Source organism: Phascolarctos cinereus, unplaced genomic scaffold, assembly GCF_003287225.1.
Source record: "Phascolarctos cinereus isolate Bilbo 61053 unplaced genomic scaffold, phaCin_HiC Scaffold_1;HRSCAF=81, whole genome shotgun sequence".
Taxonomy (NCBI): Eukaryota; Metazoa; Chordata; class Mammalia; order Diprotodontia; family Phascolarctidae; genus Phascolarctos; species Phascolarctos cinereus.
Window position 1 is genome coordinate 195,672,854 of NW_027555514.1, and position 27,528 is coordinate 195,700,381.

Sequence of the window (27,528 nt, forward strand, 5' to 3'; positions counted from 1 at the left end):
TTTTAAAGGTAGAAAATAGTGAAGTTCTACTTGTGTAAGCATCCCTGACAGACACTTTGTAACAGCTGCTTGTATTAGATAGACATGCCGTCACATTCTGTGATACGTGCATGTAATACCCTACTTCATGTAGTTTAAACAGTTGTAGTTTTTCAAGCAATGCTGTGCAATGGGGCTAAGTCCGTTTCCAATCCTGTTGCTGTATCTTTCAGATGATTGCCTGAAGTGCTGTTCTGTGCTGTGCGGCTTGTGTGGCAGTAAGAGAGAAAAGAGTTTATTTGAGGACCAAAGGGAATAACCCCTGACACCCATATCTTCAACCCTTCCTTTTGTCCCTAAAGTTCACTTTGGGCTTGATAAGAGTCTCCAGGTGAGTATGCTCAGTCCTTCTAGGCCCAGTGGATGACTGACAGACAGCTCAGCCAGCAGCATTTGCCAGGGCCATCTGGGTATGAGTGGGAACTATGGTGGGATGATGTTCTTTTTTTCTGTTATCTATAATCAAAGATTTTCTCTCCTCCCAATGTTTCTTCAGAAATACCCTCACTCTGAAAATTATATTTCTAAATATTTAAAATTCTGTTTTCCTTGGATGCTTTTGAGTATTGAACCTGGTTAGCTTACCTATTTTAAGGGAAGAATTGCTTTTTTTCTTTTATTTTACAAATTTGATACATGATTTCTTTAAAAAAAAAAAAGAAAGCCTTTGGAAATGCAGTGTGTTATAGCTGGCCTTGGATATAGGAAGCTCTGGGTTCAAGTTCAGCTTTGGACTTGAGTGCCTGTCCTCAGCCACATCCAACCTTCAGGACCTTGGGAAGGTTACCTTAACCTCTCAGTGTGCCAGACTATTCCCTAACAGTTCAGAGAAGGTATAGATCTGCATTAATAGAAGAAATCCTCACTGACAGCATCCTACTCTCATGAAATCACAGTCCAACCAACCAACAAATCTTTTTGTTCTTTTCTCAGGGAAGCTTTGTAGCCTGATTTAAAAAAAAAATTCCTGTTTCTATTTTTTTGTTTTGTTATTCACTTGTTTTGGTTTCCCATGGGTATTTCCTTCTATTATATTTTACTGCTGCATTCAAATGATGAATATAAATATGAAACACTCAGTGATGCTAATAATGGCACACATATGTATTTGCTGACACTATCCATCTGAGCAAAGATTCTTATTTTAATGATATGGTTTGCATGTAATTCAATTGTTGGTATATGACTGTAACTATTAATTGCATACCTGCTTTATTGGTTTTGTGCTGTGTGTATTCTGTGATTCACTGCTCCACTGTGTTAGTGCATATGACTAATGCTTAAATAACTAATGCATGTTTAATGCTTACAACTGCTTTATTGGGTGCTTAACCACTGTCCTTATGGATCAATATTTTGAAAATATGGAAGCTGAATATGAAATGTATTACATAATAGTCATTAAGGTTCATAGAGGACTACAGAAGTAGACCCTGTGTATGAAGCTAAGCATATTCCCACAGCTGTAAAAGAAACATTAAAAGAGTTGGAGGATATAAGGCCAGAAGCTTTCCCTAAGGATATGCTCTGTGACTTACCAGACCCATTTGATTATTCAACATTCTAGTATGGAACAAGGGCCCTGAGAATTGACTTACAAACTTCCATTCGAGGAGTTCCTCAAGAATTTTTTCTCCCATCTCTGCAGTTTCCTGGCAGAGCTCAGAGAGAACAATGGGTTAAGGAGGAGGTCAGGGCTTGGGAATACAGGAAAGGGGATGGAGAACTTGCTATAGCTGAAAAGAGAAAACAGCAGTAGACATGTAAGGCCACACCCAATGGGTCTGTCTGGCCATCAGTCTGGGCTGGGTCAGGTTGTGTGTGTGTGTGTGTGTTTAATGTCTTGAAACTTAAAACTCTGTGCCTGTAGGACACTGTAACCTTCTATCTTTTAGTAATCAAACATAACAATCTCCAGTTACTTACCGGGCCTGGCACCAAAAGGTAACTGCTACCTTCCTCACTCCCACTCTGTGGTTCTGGATAGATGTGCAGGGAAGAGAGGTTTCTGACTATACTTCCCTTGCTTCCTAGGTTCTCCTTGGTCCCAGTCGAGGACACAGGGTCTATTTCTTGGCTTCTGAGATTTGCCTAAGGGGGTGGCTGTGTTATTTTGGCATTCTGGGATGGAGGTTGGGGTGAAGTATAATGAGACAGGTCCCAACTGTGCCCAGGAACCCTCAAAGTAGCTGGAGCCTGGAACAGAGGCAGGTTTGGGGACATTCTTCCCCTTCCTCTTCGCTTTACCCCAGGGGAAGGGAGCCTCTGTTTAGACTTGCCTGTGGGAGCCCATGTCTCTTCCACATTGGTGCCTGTGCTAGTGAATCATCATGAGTCCATCAGTAGTAGATTGCCCCTTCCACCCTTTTGGCCCACCCTCTCCGCCTCCCTTGATTATTCTGCTCGCTTATTTGCTGTAACTTTTCTTACTCTGGCGACTTCCCCACACCCTGATTAAATTTTTTTTTTCTAGCCTTCTTTAAAAATATATTATGGGATCATAGATTTGGAACTGGAAGAAAGTTTACAGATTAAGGTCATCTAGTACAACTCCTCCATTTTACAGATGAAGAGACTAAGACCCACAGAGATGAAGGGAAGGTCACACAGTTACAATTCAAGCTAATTGACTGATTCCGCATCCAACACTTTTTTTTCTTTTTCCTTTTTTTTTTTAGACTTGAATTTCTCTTTATTTATAAAGAGTAACAGAGGTCAAATAGGCTGGTGCTCCAGGACACTGTGGTACATAACATGGAAAGAACAGCAGACAGGGTTGTGGTCACAAGGGGAAAGCTCAGTCCTTGAAGTGGAGTGGCTGCCAGCACCAGATGGGTCCAAACTACATGCAATAAAGATGGCAGGGACAGGTGCCTTAAAAAAAAAAAGATAGACCAGGGCCAAGGCCACAGGTGCCTACCTCTTCTCCCTCAACCCCCACTTTCAACAGGGGCCACCTTCAGAACTGGGAGGGAGCAACCATATATAGGTATATATCTATATTCTCATCTCCCCACCTACAGACACACAGACAGACAGAATGGCCCCCAAGGCTCTAGAATCTGGGGGTAGCACCAAGAGTTGATATGTGTACAGAGCTGGGTAGATGAAAATTCCTTGTTAATGCAGGTTGTCTTTTGTTCTGCTCTGGCCATGGGTGGGCAAAGTGCTTAGTGTGGCATTGATCTAAGCCAACCACTCCTGCTTTGGGTGCTGGGGAATGGGCCCAGAGAAAGGGTAGTTAGAGACAGCTTTATGGTTCTGGAGTAGGGGCCTAGGCTGCCCCCCTCCCCAGCTGCTGTCTTCACAGGACCAGGATACTCCCTGCTCTTTTTTGCTCAGTAGCCAAAGTTCTCCTGGAAGGCATAAACCATGTAGAGAAGCTGTCTTCATCCTTCTCCTGCTCATAGATCTCTGAGATGGGTGTGGAGACGCTCACTATGTTGTGCTGCCTCACCAGCTGGAAGAAGACCTGAGGGGGTTAAGTCGGACTCTGGGGCGGATGATTTTCACCAATTCACTCATGTTGACATGGTCAGGGATGAGGAACGTGGTCTTGTCCAGGACAGGCAGCTGTTTTTCCCCTTTGTATCGCTTAGTGATCACCGGGATCTTACTGAGGTGATGCTCGCGGATCAGCTGCACTTCCTTGCGTCTGTTGGAGAAGCTTTGCCGCTGCTTGACGGGCAGGTCGGAGGGCATCGCGCCGGGGTCCTGGCTCGGGCAGGGGCGGGAGTTCAGGGTCAGGGATCCAGATGTCATCTCTGCAAGCTCCGGGTTCTCTGTCGCGCGTGCTTGGGCTCACTCTGGTTCTCCCCAACACTCTTTATGCTGTACCACACTTGCCTCTGTGGAAAGTTTAACTCTATATTCACAAAGCCATCTTGACACAAAATAATGACTGAAGGGTTTCAAGGAGTCATCTCTTTTGCAATTTTAAATGAAATTTGATGTTCCATTAGAGTTGGGAGCTCATCCATTTGGGCATTCCCACCAGCAATGCAGATGACAACTCATCTAGGCCTGCCTCTTCTGTGCTACTCTTGTCAATGATCTCCCCAGCATTTGCTTTTGCCATGTGATGACTACATTTTTTTCTTTCTATCATGTGATTCCTTGATGACATCTTTTATTCTTGTTCTTTTTTTTTTTTACTTCCTCATTGGCATATATTGTAGCCTGCTCCCACCCACCATGCACCTTTCTCTCTTCATTTTTAGTTTTTAAGAGGCAATGATATTCTTTGTCTTGCTGTCATATAGTAATACTGATAAAAATTATGCATTTTGGAGAGATAGACCTTTGTTTTCATGGGAAAGTCGAGGGTCAGGAAAAAAGCTTTTCAATTTCCTTGAGATATCCATCCTGCACTCCTCCTCCTGGTCAGTTCTGGGCCCAACTTATTTGTCTGCCTTTATCATCTGTCCCATATACACATATTGTTGCATAAGCTGAACCAGGTGTCCTTCCAAACACATGTTGTTATGTGGGGCAATAGATATTCTTCATCCCCTTGTTCTTTCCCATGTAGATGGACAGGCCAACTCCATTGAGTGACTGCCTCTCTTCCAGGAGACTCTGCAGTGTTCTGGAGTTTGACACAATGACTACAATGTCCTCCCCAAACAGGAGTGTCTGGAGGACCTCACCATCTACAGAGTAGCCATCTTTGAGCTAGATTCTGCGCTATATTTCCTCTCCCACAGTGGTAAATACCTTTCGCAGGAATGCCTCTCTGTTTCATGCTTTATTTGATGTTTATTCTCACACAGTCATTTCATTTTCAGTGGTGATGTTTGATAAATATTTATAGACATATGATTGCATGGAGGCCTTCGGTTTACCAAGCTGTTGTTCTCTGTTGTCAACATCTGTTTTAAATTAAATATCCCTTGAGGTTAGGCACATTTTTGCTTACCTGAGCTGTGTAGCTCCCAGATCTTTATGCAATGCAAGATGCATTAATAAACACTATATTGTGCCCTTAGTAGTATTGGAAGAAATGAAAGTGAAAAGCTTTTTCTACTTCCTCTTCTTTACTCCTCTCTAAAAAAAAGAAAAGGAGTTGAACAATTGACGTTACTCAGAAAAACCAACTGGCTAGAGACAGCGTTTCCTTCCTTATTTCATCCTAATTATTTAATTCTATTTTGTGATCAGTCAAACTCCTAGTATTTTTCTAAGGCTAATTTATTGTTGTTTAGTCATTTTTCAGTCATGTCCAACTCTTTGTGACCCCTTTGGGGACTTTCTCAGTAAAGATACTGGAGTGGTTTGCCATTTCCTTCTATCTATGGCTAAGCACTTGTTTAATATTTTTGGTGGTTGTTGTTTGGAGCTCTGACCTTGGAGTTAGTAGGACCTGAGTTCAAGTCTGGCCTCAGATACTTACTAGTTGTGTGACCCTGGGCAAGTCACTTAGCCCTGATTGCCTCACCAAAAAAAAAAAAAAAAAAGGTAAATCTATATAAATTTACAATCAAGTCTTCCACAAGGCATGTGTTTTTTCACCTTAATAATTAGCATAAATGTTTTCCACTATTTTAAAGTATCCTAAAAAGGACACCCTGCAGCTTTTGTCATTTAATGCTATCTTTGTTTACCTAATTGTTGGCAGAATGTATATTGTTTTTTCTGTTCTGTTTTCTGCCCTCTGTACCACTTTATATGCAGCTTCTCATATCTGAATTCTTCATCTTCTTTGTCTTTTATGACACACTAAAATATATTCTGATTTATCCAGCTATTCTCCCAACTTAATAATTGGGTAAGTGGTTTCCTTTTTACCTTTTTACTATTACAAATAGTATCACTATCAGTATATTGCATGGACATGGACTTATCTTTATGTTGTTGATCTCTTTGGTATATAAAACAAACAATGGGAGGACCTGGTTAAAGGGTATAAATAAATTTTCTCTAATTTTTCTTATAAAATTCCAAATTGTTTTCCAAAATGCTTAGAGTAATTCACATCTCCACCAGCAGTGAATTCATGTGACTATTTTTCCACAGCCTCTCTAACATAAAAATTTTTTTTTGCATTGTTATAGGGGAATGATGGTAGATATTGTAGCATTCCAAGTTTGGCCATGGACTACAAAATGAGGAAGAGCAGACACTAATAGAGTTTTGTCAAGTTAACTTGCTGTAAGTAAGCACTCTTTTTTAACAACCCAAAAGGCAACTCTATACATGAATAACACTAGATAATCAATATAGAAATCAGACTGATTATACACTTTGCAGTCAAAGGCAGAGAAACTTTACATAATTAAAAAAAGACCTGGAGCTGACTGTGGTTTAGATCATGAGCTTCTTGTTGTGAAATTCAGACTTAAAATTAAATTCAGACATAAATTGAAGAAAGTAGAGGAAACCATCAGACCATAGTGTGACCTAAATAACATCTCTTATGTATATGAAGCGGAAGTGAAGAATAGATATAAGGAACTAGATCTGGTAGATAGAGTGCCTGAAGAACTGTGGACAGAGGTTCACAATATTGTGCAAGAGGCAGCAGCAAAAAAAATCTCAAAGAAAAAGAAGAGCAAAAAAGCAAAATGGCTGTTTGATGTTTTAACAAATAACTAAGGAAACAAGTAAAACTAAAGGTAAAGGAAAAAGGGAAAGATATACCTTGAATGCAGAATTCCATAGAATTGCAAGGAGAGATGAGATTTTCTTAAATGAGCAATGCAAAGAAATCAAAGAAAACAATAGAATGGAAAAGATAAGCTATCTCTTCAGGAAAATTAGAGATATTAAGGGAATGTTTCATGCAAGAAAGATCTTAACTTCACTGATAACCATGAAACTGTAATTGCTGCTCTAGAGTCAGACATCTTAGAAAATGAAGTCAAGTGGTCCTTAGGAAGCATTGCTAACAATAAGACTAGTGGAGGTGATTGAATTCCAGTTGAATTATTTAAAATCCTAAAAGATAATGCTGTTAAAGTGTTGTACTCAATATGCCAGCAAATTTGGAAAACTTAGCAGTGGCCACTGGATCAGAAAAAAAAATCAATTTACATCCCAAACCTAAAGAAGTGCAATGCCAAGGAATGTTCAAATTACCCAGCAATTGCACTCATTTTGGATACCAGCAAGGTTATGCTTGAGATTCTGCAAGCTAGGCTTCAGCAATATGTGAACTGAGAATTATCAGAAGAGCAGACTGGTTTTTGAAGAGGCAGAGGAACTAGAGACCAAATTGCCAACATTCATTGAATTTTGGAGAAAGCAAGGGAGTTCCAGAAAAAAAAATCTATTTCTGCTTATACTAAAGCCTTTGGTTGTATGGATCACAACAAAATGTAGTAAGTCCTTAAAGAAATGGGAGTACCAGATCATATTACTTGTCTCTTGAGCAACCTGTATGTGGGTCAAAAAGCAATAGTTAGAACCAAACATGGAACAACTGATTGGTTTAAGATGGAGAAAGGAGTACAATAAGGTTGTATATTGTGACCTTATTTATTTAACTTATATGCCAAATACATCTTGCGAATGATGGATGAATCAAAAGCCAGAATTAATTGCCAGGAGAAATATTAACAATCTCAGATACTCTGATGGCAGAAAGTGAAGAAGATTAAGAAACCTCTTGATGAGGCTGAAAGAGGAGAAAGTGTGAAAGCTAACTAGAAGCTTAACATAAAAACCAAACCAAACCAAACCAAACCAAACCAAACCAAACCAAACCAAACACCTAAGATCTTGGTAACAGTTCCCATCACTTCCAGGCAAATAGAGGGTGAAGAAATGGAAGCAGTGTCAGATTTTATATTCTTGGGCTCAGAGATCATTGCAGGTGGTGACTGCAGCCATGAAATTAAAAGATGCTTTGCTCCTTGGGAGGAAAGCTATGGCAAATCTGGATAGCATACTAAGAAGCAGAGATATCACCTTGCCAACAAAGGTCTGTATTGTCAAAGTTATGATTTTTCCAGTAATAATGTATGATGCAAGACTTGGACTATAAGGAAAGCGGAGCACCATAGCTTTCTGCTGTAGCTGATTGCTACAGACCCTTTCAAATTGTGGTGCTAGGGAAAACTTTTGAAAGCCCCTTGCAGGCAGTAAGGAGATCAAATTAGTCAGTACTTAAATTAATTCAGACTATTCACTAGAAGGTCAAATACTGAAGTTGAAGCTTAAATACTTTGGCCACATAATGAGAAGACAAGGACTCATTGAAAAAGACCCTGATCTTGGGAAAGATTGAAGGAAAAAAGAATAGGGGACGGCAAATAATACAATGGATAGTGTCACAAAAGCAACAAACACTTTAAGAGATAGTGGAGGATAGAAGGGCCTGGTGTACTATGATCCATGGAGTCACAAAGAGTCAAATACAACCAAATAGCACAAATATATCTTGTATATATATTAATTCCTTATGCATCTTAGACTTTTATCAGAGAAATTGCTGTAAAGATTTTTGTTTGTACAAAACTTTTTCAGTTTTATGTAATCAAAATTGTCCATCTCTATCCCTTATTTGGTCAAGAACTCTCTCTCTAATTTACTTATGATATGGCCTTTTACATTTGGGTCATGTATCCTTTTGTATATTATGGTATGTATGGTATTTAAGTTCTGCTAGGCTGCTTTCCAATTTTCTTGCTAGTTTTTGTCAAAAAGAGAGTACTTGCCCTAGTAGTTAATATTCTTGAATGTATCAGACACCCTGCTACTATGTTTATTGCAGTTAGGTCTTGTGTACTTAACCTGTTCTATTGATCTGTTTTTCTTTTTTTTTTAATAAATATCAAATAGTTCTGAGATTACTGTTTTATAGTATAGTTTGAGATCTGGTACTGCTGGTTCCCTTTCTTCCTAAATTTTTTCATTACTTCCCTTGAGAATCTTGACCTTTGTTTCTCCAGATGAATTTTATTATTATTTTGTCTAGGTCTATAAAATAATACTTTGGCAGGGCACTAATATGTAGATTAATTTAGGTTATGTTGCCATTTTTATTATATTTGTTACTTAGTGGTTTTCAGGGGTTTTGTTGCTAAAGATACTACAGTGGTTTGCCATTTCTTTCTCCAGCTCATTTTACAAATGAGGAAACTGGGGCAAACAGGATTAAGTGACTTGCCCACATTCACACAGCTAGTAAATGTCTGAGGCCAAATTTGAACTCAGGAAGATGACTGTTCCTTACTCTAAGGCTGGCACTCTAACCACTGGACCACCTAGTTGCCCTTTTATTATATTAACATGGCCCAACCAAGGAGCAATTACTATCTCTCCAAATATTTGTGTACCTTTATTTCTATAAAATGTCTGGTAGATAGATATATTCATATTATTCCTGAGTGTGCCTTAGTAGGTAGATTCCCAGATTTTGATATTATTTTGAACAAAATTTCTTTTTGTATCTCTACCTGCTGGATTTTGTTGGTAATTACAGATTATATAGCAAGACTGATGACTTTTGTGGGTCTAAGATGTTTTAATACTAATATGTCTCACTGTCATGTAGTCTTTAAAGAATAGCACAATAAATAATAATATTCAAATCCACTTGTGATATATGGTGATGTAGCTATTGTCTTAAGTACTTATTAGGTGGACACTGGATGCTTCCTTAATTTTTCCCTTAAAATAAATTTAACAGGCATTTATATATTTTCACCAAATGCATGATCCTGACTTGTTTTTGAAAATGCTCTGCTCCTTAATGGATTTCCATCTATTTCCCTTAGTTGCCCCTTTAAAAACTGAATTTGTGTTTTTCTAATGTACTGGTTTTTAGAGGACCTTATTTTCATTGTTTTGTAAAAAAATCTAAGGAACTTGTCAGAGGTTAAACAATGACTCAGTACCAAAGCCAGCAATATGACTCCTATCTCTGCACTCATTTCCCTGGGCTATGCTGCTTAACCTTTGTACTGCTAACACAATTATAAGTATTTATATTATTATATGTCCTCAGATTGAAACATGATACATTCCTTGGGAAAGATAAGGATTTAATGTGGCATGATGAATCTAAGTGATTGCAGAGCTACTATATATAGACCCTCAAACTCAGCATAATTATGTTTTTATCAACATAGCTATTGAACATCATTGATTTGTTTAATGGTACATATACTGGAACAGAAACATTTACCTTAATTTCACTGCTTTTGTCAGACTGCTAGATCACTTACAAGGCACTTAACCACTGAATCTAAGTGCTTTAGAATCAAGTGGACTGACTAAAAGTTGACTATTTGTTAAATATTTTTGTGGGGGCAATCATAGGGATTGGTCAGGCATTCCATTTTAATGCCTAACTTCTGGGTTTGTCTCATTTCCAATTTATATAGAAGGTTCTAATTATGAGATTGTACTGAAGAAAAAAAAAGTCTTAAATGTGTTAATGCTGAATTGTAAAATAGCTTCATTAAGTTTTGATCCATTTCCTTTTCATGGGAAAACAGGAAACAGAAAAATTTTAAATACTCCCACTTTCCCATTTTAAGGAAGGAATAAGCATTTGTTAGGTGCCTATTATGTGCCAGAGATCATGCTAAGTGCTTTACAAATATTATCTCATTTGATCCTGAAAAAACCCTGGGAGGTAGGTGCATTTTTATCTCCATTTTCCAGTCAAAGAAACTGAGACAGACGGAGGTTTAAGTGACTCGTCCAGTGTCACACAGCTAATAAATATCTGAGGATGGATTTAATCTCAGATCTTCTTGACTCTGGATCTAGCATTCCTTTGTACCAAGTGATGTTGTGATTCATACTTGTATTAATTTTGTTTTTTAATAATAGATTTTTCTCTACCACTATCAAAATACTAAAAAATGAAACTTGAAATTGTAGAAGTTTCTGTTATTTTATCCCCCACTTTTCCTTTTCCAAGAAGAGTGATGGGGAGGCAGCTGGGTGGTGCAGTGGATAGAGCACCGGCCCTGGATTCAGGAGGACCTGAGTTCAAGTCTGGCCTCAGACACATAACACTTACTGGCTGCATGACCCTGGGCAAGTCACTTAACCCCATTGCCTAGCCAAAACAAACAAACAAACAAACAAACAAACAAACAAAAACCAAGAAATGTGATGTCGATACAGTATGGAAAAGGGTTTACCATCAGAATGGCAGCAACTGGGATTCAATAGAATGGAAAGTATAACATTTCTATAGCATCCCTTCTGTCTAAGTATAGCCAATTAAAAGATAGCAAACAAGGTTTAGGGGCTAAGTAAAGTATGGTAAACGTTTCTCAGATGTTTCCCCATGTGTATAATATTTATCTGTAGGCATGTCTCACACCTGATTACTATAGAAGATCATAGACCATTTGCTCTGGAGAATCTCTAAATTTAGTTGTGTCCCTTTTGGATAGCTGCCAATTAACTTCCTGTATTTATAAACTTATTGGTGGACACTGGATGTTTCCTTGGTTTTTCCCTTAAAATAAATTTAACAGACATTTATATATTTTCAACAAATTACATGATCCTAACTTTTTGAAAAATGTTTTGAAAATACTCTGCTTCCTACTGATTTCCATCTATTTCCTCCAGTTCCCCATTTAAAAATTGAATTTGTGTTCTGGATTAACTGATCTGGACTGACCTCCCTGAATTGAATGCTGAATCTTGTGTTTCATAACTAACTTCCTTAGTGATTATTCTGAAGTTGGGGACAGGCTTAGCCTGCAAGGTAACAAGATTGAAATTGCTTATTAAGTGCTTATTATGTGCCAGGCACTGTGTTAAGGACTGAGGATACCTAGACAAGCAAAAATATAGTTCCTATCCTAAAGGAACTTACATTCTAAGGGGGAAGACAGCATAAAAGGGAGCTGGAAGGTAGGGGGAGAGGGAAGGAGGGGGCATGTAGAACTGAGGTACCCACCCAGGTCAGGAGGGAATGAAGCCTGGCTAGCCTGGGCCCTATGCCCAAATGGAGGCCCTGAAAAAAAAACCGGATGAATTGATGAGATGAAGGCAGGTATGGCTGAGGGATATTGCAATGTCTAAAGGCCTCAGGCACTGAAGGAAATTCTGGGGTGAGACACCATGAGTCATAGTGGCAAAGTCTTTAAGAGCAGTAAAGGGAATGAAACGGGGCCTATCTGGGTCTCTATTGTGACACCTAAAAAGTTAGAGAGACATAGTTTCTGGATAATTAATCATTTTATTAACAATGCTAACATATCACTCATAAAATGGGTCAGTGACACTTTCAAATGCCAAAGGGCTTGTATGCCCTTGGAAGAGTGGGTGTTCCTGAGGGTGGCAATCAACTAACTGGTTACCAGTTCATGAGAGAAAGAATATTATAATGAGAGGTGGGCTTATTCCAATGAGGGTCTTGAAGTATGTGACATTGAGCACCCAAATCTTGTTCAAAGTGACATCAATTTCTAGAGCAGCAGTCTGACAAAATGGAGAATCCACATTTTCCCAGACCTGAGTAAACACAATGAACAGGAATTCACTATTCACCTAGACTTAGGATTTCTTTACTGTCTTTGATTAGATCTTAGCTTTCTGGGCTAGGTAAGTCTTTGAAGATTTCCCATACTGGTTGATTTCCAGATGAGGAAGTAGAAAAGAGGAAAAACCATGATCCTAATTCAATAATTAGCTATTACAAGAGAGAAATAATAATTTGTCTTCTATTCAGTGGTCTATTAATTGACCTATGCTTTTGACACTTTTTAAACATCGAAGAGGTCTTTGCCCCGTGAAACTCTGCCCTAAGGCAGTTGGTTGCACTAAGAAGGAAATATTATAAGGACAGCACCTTCCCAGATAACAAACTGCGGACATCATGGTCGACACTTTTAGGGAAATGACATCATTACTATGAAAATGAAGTTTTGAAGATAAGGATCAAGGGTTAGTAGGGCTGTACATGCACACAAATGTATTTATATATTTGTATGTATGTACACATTGTGCATTTTTACATGTGAATTTTCAATAAAAAAAACATCCAACACCACCTATAACACGTAGCTGTCGTGGGGCCCATAAATTGGAATGTACTCAATTTGCCTAGTCACACCCATGGTTGTGTCACTCACTCTGAGAATGACACAGTATCCTTAAGCTGATCTCTACCAAGGGACAATGAGGAAGGTGACAAGTTAAGATGGACAAAATAGCAACTATCTGCTCACAAAGAATTCAATCAGAGAAGCAAGAGTAGAGAATATTATATAAAAGTGGATTCCCTATAATGATAAGCATTCAGGACTATGAGAGGAAACAGCAGCAGACGAAAGAATTGGACAGAGGCAGAGGAACTGAATATATTACGAGGGCCTCCAGTAGAAGACACTGTTGAGATTGTGACTGGGAAGAGGTCATCCACTAGGAACTTGTGGACTATCTTATTGTAAGTAAGTATAAATATCTTTTTTTTTTACTCTAATGGGGCTTAAATTTGTTAAGAGTATGGCTAGAGTGCTTGCAAGTAACAGTTGGAGTTTGCCTTTTAAGGTATCTAAGATAGAGATTCCAGCTCAAAATCTTTGATTCCAAATAAACATTATTACAGTGTGTATTATCATTATTACAATGTGTAAACTAGCAATTATTTATTTATTCGTTTCTTTCAAGTTTCAAGGGGGGGGGAAATCCTAAACAGGTCCATGGGGCCCCTTATTTTAAACCTTCATGACTTTATCAGCTTTAAGCCTATCTTTTCTTAGATTTCCACGGCCAAGGTGGGAACGCTCCAAGACTTTGAGCTTCCAATCAAATCGATCTTAGCGTAACCCCAGTCTGCTGAAGCTGATCTTTCCACTTCCTCCGGCTCCCCCCCTTCTTTGGTTGCGAGGCAGGTAGAAATGCACCCTGTAAGTAGTCTGGGTTAAGGTCGCGCCTTGGTCTGGAACTTGAGCTAGGGGCACTTCCTAATTCGTTTTCGGACACCTCCAGAGGCTCGACCCGCGAGCCTAAGAGACCAGGATGCGGCTGGCAGCTGCGGGGTCCCTTTGTGGCTCCAAACTCCTCGTCGTCTCCAGTCCCTACTGCATTCTCCCAGCTCTCGGGTAAGCGTGAACCCGTAACTATGGAGACGGGAAAACACGCTACCAAGGCAGCTCGCGCCCCTCGCATCCCAGGGCTTTCCGCTTCCGTTGGAAGCGGGGGCTGAGCGCGTCCCCGAGCTCCGAGTGGGCGGGGGAGGAGGAGGGTGGGGGGAGAAGGGAGAGCTCGTGCTTCCTTGTTGTCTAAGATTGTTCTTGGCCGAACCACAAATCCCCAGATGCACCGGGGAGGTCGTGAGCTCGGAGAAGCAAGGACTTCCGCCTGTAGGTGGTGCGCCTGCGTAGCTGGAGCCGTCGTATTGGCCCGAGAGGTCTCGTGCGATGCGTGTCACAGCGACGTACAGCCGTGGGGCGGGGAAGACGAGGCGGCGGCGGCGGCGGCGGCGGCGGTCGCGGCGGTCGCGGCGGCGGCGGCGGCGGCGGCGGCAGCGGCAGCGCGGGCACGGACGCGTTTTCGCTGGAGCGGGTTCTGCCCCCTTCCTTCCTCCGCTCCCCCTCCTTCCCCCCCTTCCCTTCTGAAGAGGCAGAGCCTGGTGCAGAGAGGCGGCGACAAGTTCCGGGTGAGGGACCCCGGCGTCCAAACAAACCCCTCTCCCCGACGGCGGACGGGGGTGACTGGGGGCGGGGGGAGGGAGAGCATTGAGGGAACTAGCCTCCCTTGTCTGTCAAGAGGACTCCCGGAGGGTGCGCGCCTCTCCTTCCCCGGTCGCAGCCTTTCTCCTGGTTGGAGGCCGAAGTCCCGTTATTTTTCCATCAGGGGCTTGTCACACCTCCCTCCCTGTTTAAAAAGGGAAGGGGTTCCCTTGCTGTCCCTGCCTCTGGAGCAGATGATTTTCCCCATCCTCCTGCCATTCATTACAGGAGCTCCTTATCGACCTCCCACCCGAAGATCAGCCTACTAACTATTGTCTCCTATAGATGCTTTGTTTACTTAATGACATTTCCTCTTTTCCGTGAATTTTGGGGTGCCTTTATTTACCTTTGGAAATAACTGACAACATCCTTCATGAGTTCCTCCCATCCCATCTTTGAAGCTCCATAGAAACATATTTACCCACTTAGACCACTTAAGATTGTGTACTTAGAGCTCTGTGCTTTCTTTTGGGATTTGCTGCTTTTCTTGTTTGACAGCTTTAGCAATTCTGTCTAAATTCCGAGATGAGAACTGGGTCAGAAATTTGTTTTCAGACAGACTCTGAGGTTTGTGATTTTGACTGCAGGCATTTCTTTTCTTTATAACTTGGGATGTTAATTATCTGTATGTTTGTCAGTAGGTAAATCTGTCTGGGGGTACCAAGACTTGGTGAGTTGATATTGAATCCTAGGAGAGAAAACATTCTGGAGATATTGTGGAGTTGATGGAGGAATTGAGTTGAAAGGCTTCCAAGCCATAGGTATTGTGTAATGGTACCCTTTGGACTGATGTTCAGATTTTTCAACCCTTTCCCCAATCATCTGCACCAGGAGCATTTAAAAACTAATAGGCTGGGCTTGCCATGTTTTTGAGAAAGTTCCAGTTCATCCTCTATCTTCCTTCTTTTCTCCCTCCCCTTCATTTCTCCTCCAGGAATGATTAGGGTCTTCTGAAGTTGCAATGAGGGAATAAGGTAAAGAATGGGAGATGATTGCAATTTGGGGTAGGCAGAGAGAGAGCAATACAATTCCTATGGTGTTTGATCCCAGGGAAGAGCTTGTCTTTTGTCTTTGCCATTTCTGTTTCCAGAAATACAAATTTAGAAAATACCACTTACCTTCAGTTCACCATCTTCCTCCTACCACTCCAAGAAAGCTGTTGCAAGAGGTAATTGATGTTTTAGGTGCTGAATTTCCCTTTTGGGATAGTGGTGTCATATACACTTTATCAGTTCTGGTCATTGAAGTGTGTGCACCCTTACCAAAATTGGTTTCCTCCTTTCCCTTCTTTCATTATCATCTATAACTTTGGTAGAGAGTTGATTTGAGATCATTGATTTGAATGCTAAATATATGGTTGTCATACTGCAGTTAACTCATCTGGGAGATGTGAGAATATTTCACACATACAGTCTCATGATAACTAGCTAGTTTATTATAAAATTTGATGAGGTTTTGAAGTGATCTTAGGATGAAAGCCTCCTTTAATATAAATAGTTTGAACTTAGAAATTTGAAAGTATAGCTCACTTTCTAAGAAAGCTAAGACCAAAAAAAAACCTTTTGTGGTGAATCTTTTGTGGTAATTGTAAATAATAAACTGTTGTACGTTAGAAACTACTGATTTTTTCTCATTAGTGGTACAAATTGCATTTACCATTTCACAATTTAACTATTAAGATTGGTTGGCTTATTAGATTAGTTCAGAGTCTGTTGCACATTTGCTGAGGACTAATAATGACATACCTACTTGACTGAGTTAGAGAGTCTTAAATGTAATGACATCCAGTTGATCCCCCCCCCCCAGTTGGTATGCAGCTCAAATAGGTTATATCTTATATTACTTCATACAGTGTTATGGTGAAGTTTACTTCTCAAAATTTCAGAATTTGGAAGTTTATGAACACTTTTCTCATAGAAAATTTACAAATTGTGTTTTCCCTAACTACCCTAAACTGTGTTGACTTGGTGTGTAATTTAGTTCTTATTCTGTTTGTCAGACTATGTAATACTAAGTTCTCAAAGGCGCTAAACTTATAACAGCAATAGTTTAAAAAAATCTGTTTTGTGCCTGTATAATTTTATAATAACTTTTATGGTACCTTAAGATTTGGGAAGTATTTTACAAACAATCTAACAGCCTTGTGAAGGAGATAGCTCAAGTATTATTGTCCCAATTTTATAGATGAAGAGGTTGAGTCACAGAGGTCAGGTGATTGCTAAGGAGTTCCACAGCTAGTATCAAATTCAGGATTGGATCCTGTGGTTCTCCCCCCCCCCCCCCAAAGCTTCATTACTATGCTGTTACTCATTATCTATCAGAAGTGGTTGTGTGAATCTCATTTGGGATTGTATGTTAGGAAAACCGTGTTACACTTGGGTTATTACCAGGTTTGAATTAAATAATTTAGTAAAGCAAATCGCACCACTAGAGTACTCTCATGACCTGGTGTGCAAGTGACTTGATGTTCTTTAAGGCTATTCCGTTGCTATTAGAGTAGTGGTGTCAAACTCTAAGAGGACCATTAAACCATACATAAGGATCCCTGTAGGTCATACATTGACTTAGAAAACCACACATATTTATGGTTTTTTTTTAATTATTAGTACATCAACTCATTAGCATCAGATAGGAACCACATTTTAATCTGGTTCCAGCTGGCACTTGGGATTGTGTGGGCCATGTGTGACCTTGCTGTGTGTGTAACAGAGAAGTCATTGTGATTTGCATAGGTGGAGGGAATACGTGCTGAAAGATTTGAAAGCAAAGATCACCTTTATGTGGTTTAAAAAACCCCCAAACATTTGTGGTTTTAAAGATTGTATGATTTTTCACTGTTAATCAATTAGAAGTAGTATAGTATTTTGAAAAAAACCCTAAATATCTCAGTGTATTTAGAGCTGAGAGAAATCATTGAGATCATCTGTTTTATTCTAGTTTTTGTAATCAGAATTAGTGCAGACTAGTAAAATATATTATTTCTGTACAGTCTAGCAGCTGAGGGTGAGAAGAGTAAGTTTTCAAAAAAAATTGTAGGTTTTAAGAATTAAGAAACTTTGGTTGCAGAAGTGTCATGGACTAGTCCTTTCAGCTTGAGCAATATTGTTGGGAAACACTAATAGTTTAGACCAACTCCTTTATGTATTCATAGATTCATTTTATATATTCATAGATTGTTATAACAAGGAACCTTAGAGATCTAGCCAACCCTTTCATTTTATAGACAGGAAACTGAGGCCTGGAGATGTTAAGTTAAGTATCCTACTGTCAACAGTCATCCATTAACAGGTATTTATTAATTGCCTACTACATGCTAGGCACTGGGAATACAAATACAAGAAATGAAACAATTGATTTTCAAAGAACTTATATTCTGGTGGGGGGAGATAACAAATAAGTGTGTAGAGAATAAGTACAAAGTTAAATTGAGTAGTTTGGAAGGGAGGATACTAGTAGTTGTGGGGAGAGGAGCATTCAGGAAAAGCTTCTTGTAGAAAGTGGTACTTGAGCTGAATCTTAAAAAAAGGGATTCTTTGAGTTGTAGGTGAGGAGGTGGTGTTGTGTGTGAGAGACAGGGAAAAGTCCAGTTTGGCTGGATTGTACTGTGTATAAAGGGAATAGTAAAAGACTAGTGGAAAGATAAGTTGGTGCCAGCCTGTGAATTATTTTAAAGCAATTTTTTTATCCTAGGGGCATAGAACTTGGACCCAGGGCTTCTCCTGACTTCTTATTCTACTGTGCTTTCCATTGCCTGGTGTAAATTTGTTAATTTTTAGTTGCTTGGTGGTTATGAAAGACATTGTATTTTAGTGGAAAGATATCTGGGTTTGAATCAAGGCTCTGCCATTCTGTAGCTCTGTGATTGTGGTTAAATCATTTTAAATTGAGTTTTGTTATTTGTAAAATGTGGCTAATAATACTTTACTAAAAAGGACTGTGAACAAAGTATTTGTAAACCTTATTCTAGAAAGATCTTCAGGGATTTGTGAGTGTTAGGGAAAGTTCTATAGGGAATAGGGTGGAAATAGAGGCTATAAAATTTTATCTTTTTAAAAAGCTTTTAGAAGCATTTTGAAGTATAAATTTGAAATTTTGTCTCAGATTATTTTCTTATATTTACATTCTGTCTCAGGCCTATTCTTTATTTGTTTGTTTTATTTGTTTCTGTTTTTTGCTGGGCAGTGGAGTTAAGTGACTTGCCCAGGGTCACACAGCTAGTCAAGTGTCTGAGATCCTCCTCACTCCAAAGCAGGAGCTCTATCCACTGCACCACCTAGCTACCCATCAGGCCTATTCTTTAAAATAAGATAAAGAGTACTGATTAAACTCTGGGGGGTTATTAGTAGTAATCATAGGCATTCTACTTCTCAAGCAAATTTGATACATAGGAATTCATCCTTCAACAACTGAAGAATTTTTCCTATTGGAACTTAATAGAGGAATGTATTAGCTAAGTGGTGTTATTACTACTAGGTATTACAAATATCCAGACAAAAAAAGGAAGACCGCTTTGACACATTGTATATCTCACTTTCCCCTCCCAGAGAGCTAGTCCTTATAATAATTATAAAGAATAAAAAGAGAAAAAACACTTTGGTGAAACTGAACAATACATTGGAAAAAGTCTGACATCGCAGGCCTCACCTGTAGTACTCCCATGTCTACAAAAAAGAGGGAAGCTACTTTCTTATATATCTTCTTTGGGGCCAAGATTGGTCTTTAAATTTTATTGCAATCAATTTCAGCAGTTCTGTTGCTGTTCTTTCCATTTACATTGTTGTAGTCATTGTGCACATTATTTTCCTGTTTCAACTTACTTCGTTTTCTATCAGTTCACTTAAGTCTTCCCATACTTTTATGTTTCATCACATTCATTATTCACTATTTCCTACAGCACAGTAATATTCCATTACATTACCAGTGTCTGTCACATAATAAATGCTTTGTTGAGTGATTACATTCATATAACTACAGCTTATTTAGGCATTTCCTAATTAATGCCCTTGTTCATATACATTTGTTTGCTTGTTGTCTTCCTCTTAAGTTTGTGATATCCTGAGGGCAGGAACTATCTTTTGGCTTTTTTTTTTTTTGGTATCCCCAGAACTTAGCACAATGCCCAGAATGTGGTAGGTGCTGAATAAATGTTTGTTATTGACTGATTGACTAACCTTCTTCATGAAGCATTTCATGATCCCCTTCCCTCCACCCAAAGTAATTTATATGGGGATGGGGCCTAGACAGTGATTTCACTACTGTAGTTGAGATAACTCGTTGCCATTGAAAGTGGTTGACACTTTCTTTGTAAGTTGGTGGTCTTACATTTGTCCATAGTTACACAGCTAATTTGTGAGAGGCAGGATTTGAACCTAGATCTTCCTGTCTTCAAATCTAGTTCTATATTATGCCTATACTTTTACTTTGTATATATTTTGTACATACCATATATGTACATGGTTGTTTTCTGTAATAGAATGTAAAGTCCTCACAGGTGAGAACAGCATAGTAAGTACTTAACTAATGCTTGTTGACTTGTTGACAGGTTTGAATAGGTTTCTAAGTTAGCAAGTCAACAATAATTTATATTAATCACCTAAATGTGTCAGGTACTGTGCTGACGTGAGATGTTATGATATAGAATTGTTCGTAGAAATTAGACCTTGTGATTTGAGCCTTCTTTGAGAATGTTTTCAGGCCTGGCCATTAAATATAATGGAGTCCTATGGCAGTGTACCAGTTGATACAATTTACCATTAATGGGACTAATGAAGGTTAATAGGTGAAATAAAATTCACCTTGAAGTAAATTTTAGATAATTACTGAGCACTTTATAGGCATTTATTTACTGTCTACATAAAGGAGACAGTACTTGCTTTTTATCATTTTCATAGGGATATCATGAAATTTTATGAGGAGTTCAAAAGTAATTTGAAACTTCATGGAACTGTGTTTTTTCTTTTACTTTTTATAGTATTTTTATTATTTTTCTTTTCAACATTCACTTTTATAAGATTTTGAGTTCCAAATTTTTTTCTCCTTCCCTCTTTCCCCTCATCCCTCCCCAATACAGCAAGCAATCTGATATAGGCTATACATGTTTAATCATATTAAACATTTTTTCACATTAGTCATGTTGTGAAAGAAGAATCAGAACAAAGAAAAAAAGAGAGAGATAATAATATGCTTCAATCTGCATTCAGACTCCATAGTTCTTTCTCTGGATGTGGATAGTATTTCCCATGAGTGTTTTGGAATAGCCTTAGATCATTGTATTGCTGAAAAGAGCTAAGTCTATCAAAGTTGGTCATCACACAGTGTTGCTGTTACTGTGTACAGTGTTCTTCTGGTTCTGCTCACTTCACTCGATACCAACCCATGTAAGTCTTTCCAGGTGTTTCAGAAATCTACCTGCGCATCATTTCTTACAGTACAGTAGTATTCTATTACATTTATATACCACAACTTATTTAGACATTCCCCAATTGATGGGCATCCCCTCAATTTCCAGTTCTTTGCCACCACAAAAAGAGCTGCTATAAATATTTTTGTACATATTTATGTACATTGTACATACATTTTTCCCTTTTTTATGATCTCTTTGGGATACAGACTTAGTAGTGGTATTGCTGGATCAAAGGGTATGCACAATTTTATAGCCCTTTGGGCATAGGAACTGTGTTTTAAAGTGTTTCTAAAGGAGCCAGAAGCCTGTATTCTTGCCATTGATTAGTGTTTGCCTTTGTGTCATCAGTCTTCTAATCGCAGAGAAATGCATTTCATATTTGTTGTAGTTTTGAGAGTTTCAAAACCAAAAGAAGAATCCTATAGGATTACTTGGAGAATGTGTTTTTTTTTTAACCCAATTCTGGGTTGACCTTAGTGTTTTTGAATGGTTTGTAGATGAATTAGTTACTTCCTTAGGGTATCTTCTGATTTTATTTTTACTTTTTGGACTAGACCTCTGATTTTATTGGTAGAGTGAACTCTAGGTGAGATGATGGAAGCTCAGTTTTGCAGTGTATAGTCTTTAAGAGAGTTGATCCTAAGAGGTTAAATGACTTGCTTAGGATCACACAGCCAGGTTGTATCAGAGGGAAAACTTGAACTCAGCTCTTCTTCACTCCAAGGCCCGTTTTCTATCTCAACTAAGTCAGATTGCTTTTAGTTTTTGGACCAGACCTTTACTTCCTAAATTTAAGGAATTCTTGGGAAGGATTTACATCAGATGCATCAGCATATAGCCTCTTTCATTTACAGCTGTAGAAAGTTGCCTGGGGTCCTTTCAGTGAGGTCCAGTGACTTGTCCACAGCAGCCCCTATGTGTCAGAGACAGGACTTGAACCTAAAGCTTCCTGCCTGAGACCAGTTCTCTACCTACTGTGCCAGGCTACTTCTCATTCACATAATGGATTTTATATGTCATACTGACTTTTAATTCATATAGAAATATTAGTAGAGTGATTTATAAATAGAACATTATTATATGCTTTTTTTATAATATATGCCACTTACAGCTATATTCCTATGCTATTTATAGCATATAAATAGCAAATTGTTACTAACTTGGAACATTTCCTTTTTTTGTTATTTAAACTATAGTAATGAAATTATTGTATAGTTTGTAAAGATATAATTGTATAGGGTACAAGTCATGATAAACTTAAAGTGAGAAGGGGAAAATGTAATTTTCAAAATAATTTATATATTCATGCAGTTGATATTGAAATATAATCATAAAATCATCAGAGCCCTTAGAATTAATTTTGTCTAGTGATCTAAATTTTATCGATGTGGAAAATGAGACTTTGAGAGGGGAAGGAGTCTTGCCCAAGATCATTCAGGGAGTTAGTGGGAGAGCTAAAATGAGAATGTGTCTTGGATTTTCAATCTAGTATTCTTTGTGCAGTATCCTAGCTACCTTATATAATAGTAGCTTTTTAAAACTTTCTAAGTAGAAAATAACTTCTTTAAAGGAACATTTCCCAGGTGATTTGGTTGTCTTGAAAAGGCCTTTAAATGTGAGAATTAGAAAGGTAATGACATCATAGAGATTATGGTGAGGTTATAGACTTTGATTATCCTGAAGGTAAATTGTAATGCAATTAACTTTTGTTGACATCTTTCTTTTTCTTTTTGACAAGGTATTCCATTCCATTTTTTGGACAGTTTTGATTCTTAGTAGAATGTAAACTCTGTTAGTATAAAGAGTCATTTCTGTACCTATAGCTCCAGTGCCAACCAAGCACAGGACTGAACTTCATATAACAGATGTTGCCTGTATGATTTTTCTTCATTTAAATTAAAGTTTCATGAAAAGAATAATGAATCTCATCTCTCTGCTAACGATTGTTTCTAAGGCTATAGTAAAATGTGTAAAATGGTTTGGCCAGTAAATACATATTACTTTATAAGTACGTGTTATCTTTGCTATATTTGTATAGGCTTGAAAATCTCTGATAAAACTTTATTTAAACCTAATTTTAAGTTAAAATCATGTCACTAATTTAAGCCAGTCCAAAAAGAAATAGTGGTAGCAGAAGACCCTGGATTAATACTGTAGTTAATTCTTTGTGTAGTTTATTAATGACTTGGATGGTGACACTGTATTATTTAGGAACCACGGAGAACTTAAGAAACTAATTATAAAATAAGAGAGGCTCAGGGTTAGGGGAGATCTAAGAGATCGTCTGTTCCAGTGGTATCAAACTCATAGTAATGGACCCCAGTGGGTGCATATGGACTTTGAAAACCACAGATTAACACTATATATGTAGTATTGTGTTTTTATTTATTTTGTTAAAATGTTTCCCAATTACTTTTTAATCTGGTTGTGCTGCTTGGGAGTTTTGCTTACTGAAATGGGCTTCCAGTTTGATACCACTGGTCAATTTCAGTCCCTTCTTTTTATACTTTAGCAAGCAGAGGTTTAGAGGTTGAGTTACTTAACCTGTAGTTGCCTTAATTAATAAATGACAGATATGTATAATTCCAAGTTCTGAGCTTTTTCTACTATATCATGCTTTCTGGTATTGTAGTTTTTTGCTTCATAAAATAGCAGATCATATATAAACTCTAACCTTTATAACATTTGGTCAGAAAAAATTTCTCATTTTATTATATTTAGCCTTTATGGGGCATGCTGAAAATTACTTGTCACAAATTTGGTTCCGTTTCCTTAGATCACTTAATTTCTCAGGGCCTTAGTTCTTCCATGTGTAAATTGTGAAGAGGTGAGAGGGGTGAGATTAAATGGCCTTTATAGTTGCTTTCAGTTCTAAATCTGTGATCTCATGACAAATAATGTTATTTTCAAGCTGGAAAAAATGGTAGTAAATAGTAGTAAAAATAGTAAATCCTAGCTAAATTATTTACTTATTTTTAAGATTTGTGTTATATAGGGTTTTTTTTGGTGAATAAGTTTTGGATTTTCCTTTTAAAAGCCATCTCATGATAATGTCATTTATGTCGTGCTTTAATGTTTGCAAATATCTCATTTTAGCCTCACTGCAACCTTGGAAGGTAGGTATTATTATCTCCACGTTACAGATGAGAAAACTGAGGCAGACAGAGATTAAGCGATTTGCTCAGGATCACACAGCTAGCAAGTGTATGAGGCCAGATTTGACCCAGGTCTTCCTGATTCTCAAGTCTAGTCCTCTGTACACTTGGGCTGTCTAGCTTCTGTTTGTCAAATGTAGAGCTTTCTAGGAAGCTCTCTGGGAAGAAGCCGAGTGAGACTGTACTATGTTTCTTTACCTCTTTAAAAAAATTTATTTATTTATTTTTAGTTTTTAACAATCACTTCAATAAGCTTTTGAGTTTTAAATTCTGCCCCCCCTCTTCCTGCCTCCCTCCCCAAGATAGCATGCAGTCTATTAAACATATATTTTCACATTGGTCTTGTTGTAAAGAAGAATTAGAACCAGTAGGAGGAACCACAAGAAAGAAGAAACAAAACAAAACAGAAGAAAAAAAGAGCCAATAGTATGCTTCGATCTGCATTCAAACTCCATAGTTCTTTCTCTGGATGTGGATAGCATTTTCCATCAAGAGACTTTTGGAGATGTCTTAGATACTTGCATTGCTGAATAGAGCTAAGTCTATCAAAGTTAGTCATCATACCACGTGGCTGTCTCTGTGTATAACATTCTCCTGGTTCTGCTTACTTCACTCAGCATCAGTCCATTCAAGTCTTTCCAGGTTTTTCTGAAGTCAGCCTGCTCACCATTTCTTATAGCACAGTAGTATTCCATTACATTCATATACCACAGCTTGTTCAGCTATTCCCCAATTATGGACATCTTCTCAATTTCCAATTCTTTGCCACTAGAGAAAGAGCTGTTATAAATATTTTTGTACATATGGGTCCTTTTCCCATTTTTATGATCTCTTTGGGATACAACCCTAGAAATGCTATTACCTCTTTTTTTTTAAGAGATATTTTTAAAGTTTTTATTGATGTCTCTTAATTGTAGTAATTTCCATTTATCTCCATGGCTTTTTTCCTTGCCACTGGTGTCAATGTCAGCCTTACAGAGCATTTTACTGTAGTTCCATGTTGATTATAATCTGCAGAGTGTACTATATTTCATATCTAACAAGTGGTGGTCAGTGCATTTCAGTGTCAGTCTTAGAATATTCCAAGTGTAGTCCTAAGTTGGCATTGGTATTGAGTCTGTGTAGTGTTTCCCCAGTGACTTAAATAATACATTATACTAACTTGGGTAAGGTTGCAAATCCCTTGCAAGACAGACTAGAAAGTGATCTTGTGACTAATTAGAGAAATTGTTGGTTAATTATACAATGAAATTCATTAAGAACAAATGCAAAAGTATACTTAGTGTGAAAACTAAAAGTAAGATATAACTATTTTTGTGTTCTGTCTTTTGAAATATTTTAAAATGGATGTCTTTTGTTTGTTATATCACCTTCCTTTTCTACCACGTCTTCCTCTTCCAGAGAGCCATCTCTTAAAATCTTATAACAAAGAAGGAAAAAAGAAAAAAATTCAGCAAAACTAACCAATACATCAGCTGAGTCTGAGGTTATGTGACGTGTTCCACACCGTTAGTACTCTTTCTCTCCAAATAAGGACAGAAGGTCACTTTTGGGGCTGCTAGGACTGGGTGTTGCAGTTTCATAGCATTAAAAACCGTTTTTTTTGTTCTTTCTATTTACAGTGTTGTCTTCATATTTTCCTGATTCCTTGCTTTACTTTGCATCTGTTAATGTAAATCTGTTGTTTTAACAGAAAAATAAAAGACAACAAATCTCAAGAGTTTATATATATATGTATATGAAAATATATATGTATAAACAGAGGTATAGGCTATGCAAGAATTAAGAAATCTCTCCCTCTACATGTGTGCACTTTATTTCACATGGTAGTATTCCTTATAAGGACTTTATTTTCTTCTTAAAACTTTTCTAATATATCCATTTTTAGCCTCTTATTTTAAGTGGAAGGTAGAGAAATTGGAGGTCTGGAGTGGAGGTGTTAATTCTGTAGCCCCCAACACTCCTGAGTGTTGCCCAAATGAAAATGTAATTTGTAAATATTTAAGAAATAAAAATATGATAGAACACAGATAATGTTAATATATGGTTTTCTAAGTCAGTAGGCTGACTGCTGAGATCTTTATGTATAATTTAGTGGCCCCCAGTTTCTGTTAGAGTTTGACACCACTTGTATGGAGAGGAGGAGCTGCAAACTCTCTAGTGCTCTCTGAAACAGATTAAAATGTAATTGTGAAATATCTAACAAAAAAAATGATACTACAAGGATCATGTTAATTTGTGGTTTTCTGAGTTGGTTTGCTGCCTGTAGGGGCTGCTATTTGAGTTTGGCACCACTAGTCTGTTTTCATTTTTTTTTTTAATTTAAATTTTATCCCCATTGCTTAGCACAGTGCATGTCGTATAGTAGAAACTTAATAAATTCTTATTGATTGATTGTGTGTACTATTGTTCAGGTTTTGCTTATTTTACTCTGAATCATTTCATGCAGATGTTCTTATGTTTCTTTGAATTCCTCATTCATTAAGTTTCTGTGTTTGAACTACTAGTTATGAAATTATATTTTGGGGAGCATATGTAAAAATGTTTTTATTGAAATTTATTAAGAAATCTACTATTTTTGTTCTTTTTGAAGGAATAGAAATTTCTGTAGCATTGTTTCCTAAAGATTTGTCAAGAAAGGTTTGTAGGTTTGGTGTTTAGGCATTTGGTAATTGGAAAATTCTTTCTCAACTGGCATTTGGAGAGGATCATCTGATACTTTTTTCATTAAAACCTATGGGCCTTGAGGACTTAACATTAAGGCTGTCTCCTTTGTTTTATGTGGGACTATCACTTCAATGGTCTCTTTTTTTCTTTTCTTTTCTTTTTTCCCCCTTTTTGGTGAGGCAATCAGAGTTAAATGACTTGCCCAGGGTCACACAGCTATAAGTGTCAAGTGTCTGAGGCTGGATTTGAACTCAGGTCCTCCTGATTCCAAGGCTGGAGCTTTACTGTGCCACCTAGCTGCCCCTCCTTATGGTCTTTAAGTACCTTTTAGGTACTTTCCCCCACTTTTTTTTACCTTTCCCCCCTGCAACATGGATAATATGTAAATAATGTTTTGCATGACTATATATATAAATACACATATATTCTTATATATGTATTCTTAATAGGTAGGGGAAAGTGTAGAGGGAGGGAATTTGGAATTGACAATAAAAATTTAAAAAATATATATTCTAATTTACAAAGAACAGTCTGTAAAAGTAACAGGATGAATCTCATAGTCTGAAATTTTTAGACATATATACAGACGTAATATACTTTGCCAGGTCTACAT

General features: G+C 37.8%; 1 protein-coding gene and 1 pseudogene across 1 annotated transcript in view; one reads left to right on the forward strand and one right to left on the reverse strand.

Annotated features, from left to right (window-relative positions):
- Positions 1–212: 212 nt before the first annotated feature.
- The window catches only part of ADIPOR2 (adiponectin receptor 2), a 101,778-nt gene continuing 74,462 nt past the window's right edge, over positions 213–27,528 (forward strand). The window contains 2 exon segments of the mRNA XM_078156101.1: positions 213–370; positions 6,093–6,189. The gene's annotated coding sequence lies outside the window, so the exon portion shown is untranslated.
- On the reverse strand, positions 2,772–5,022 carry LOC110218742 (microtubule-associated protein 1 light chain 3 alpha pseudogene; annotated as a pseudogene).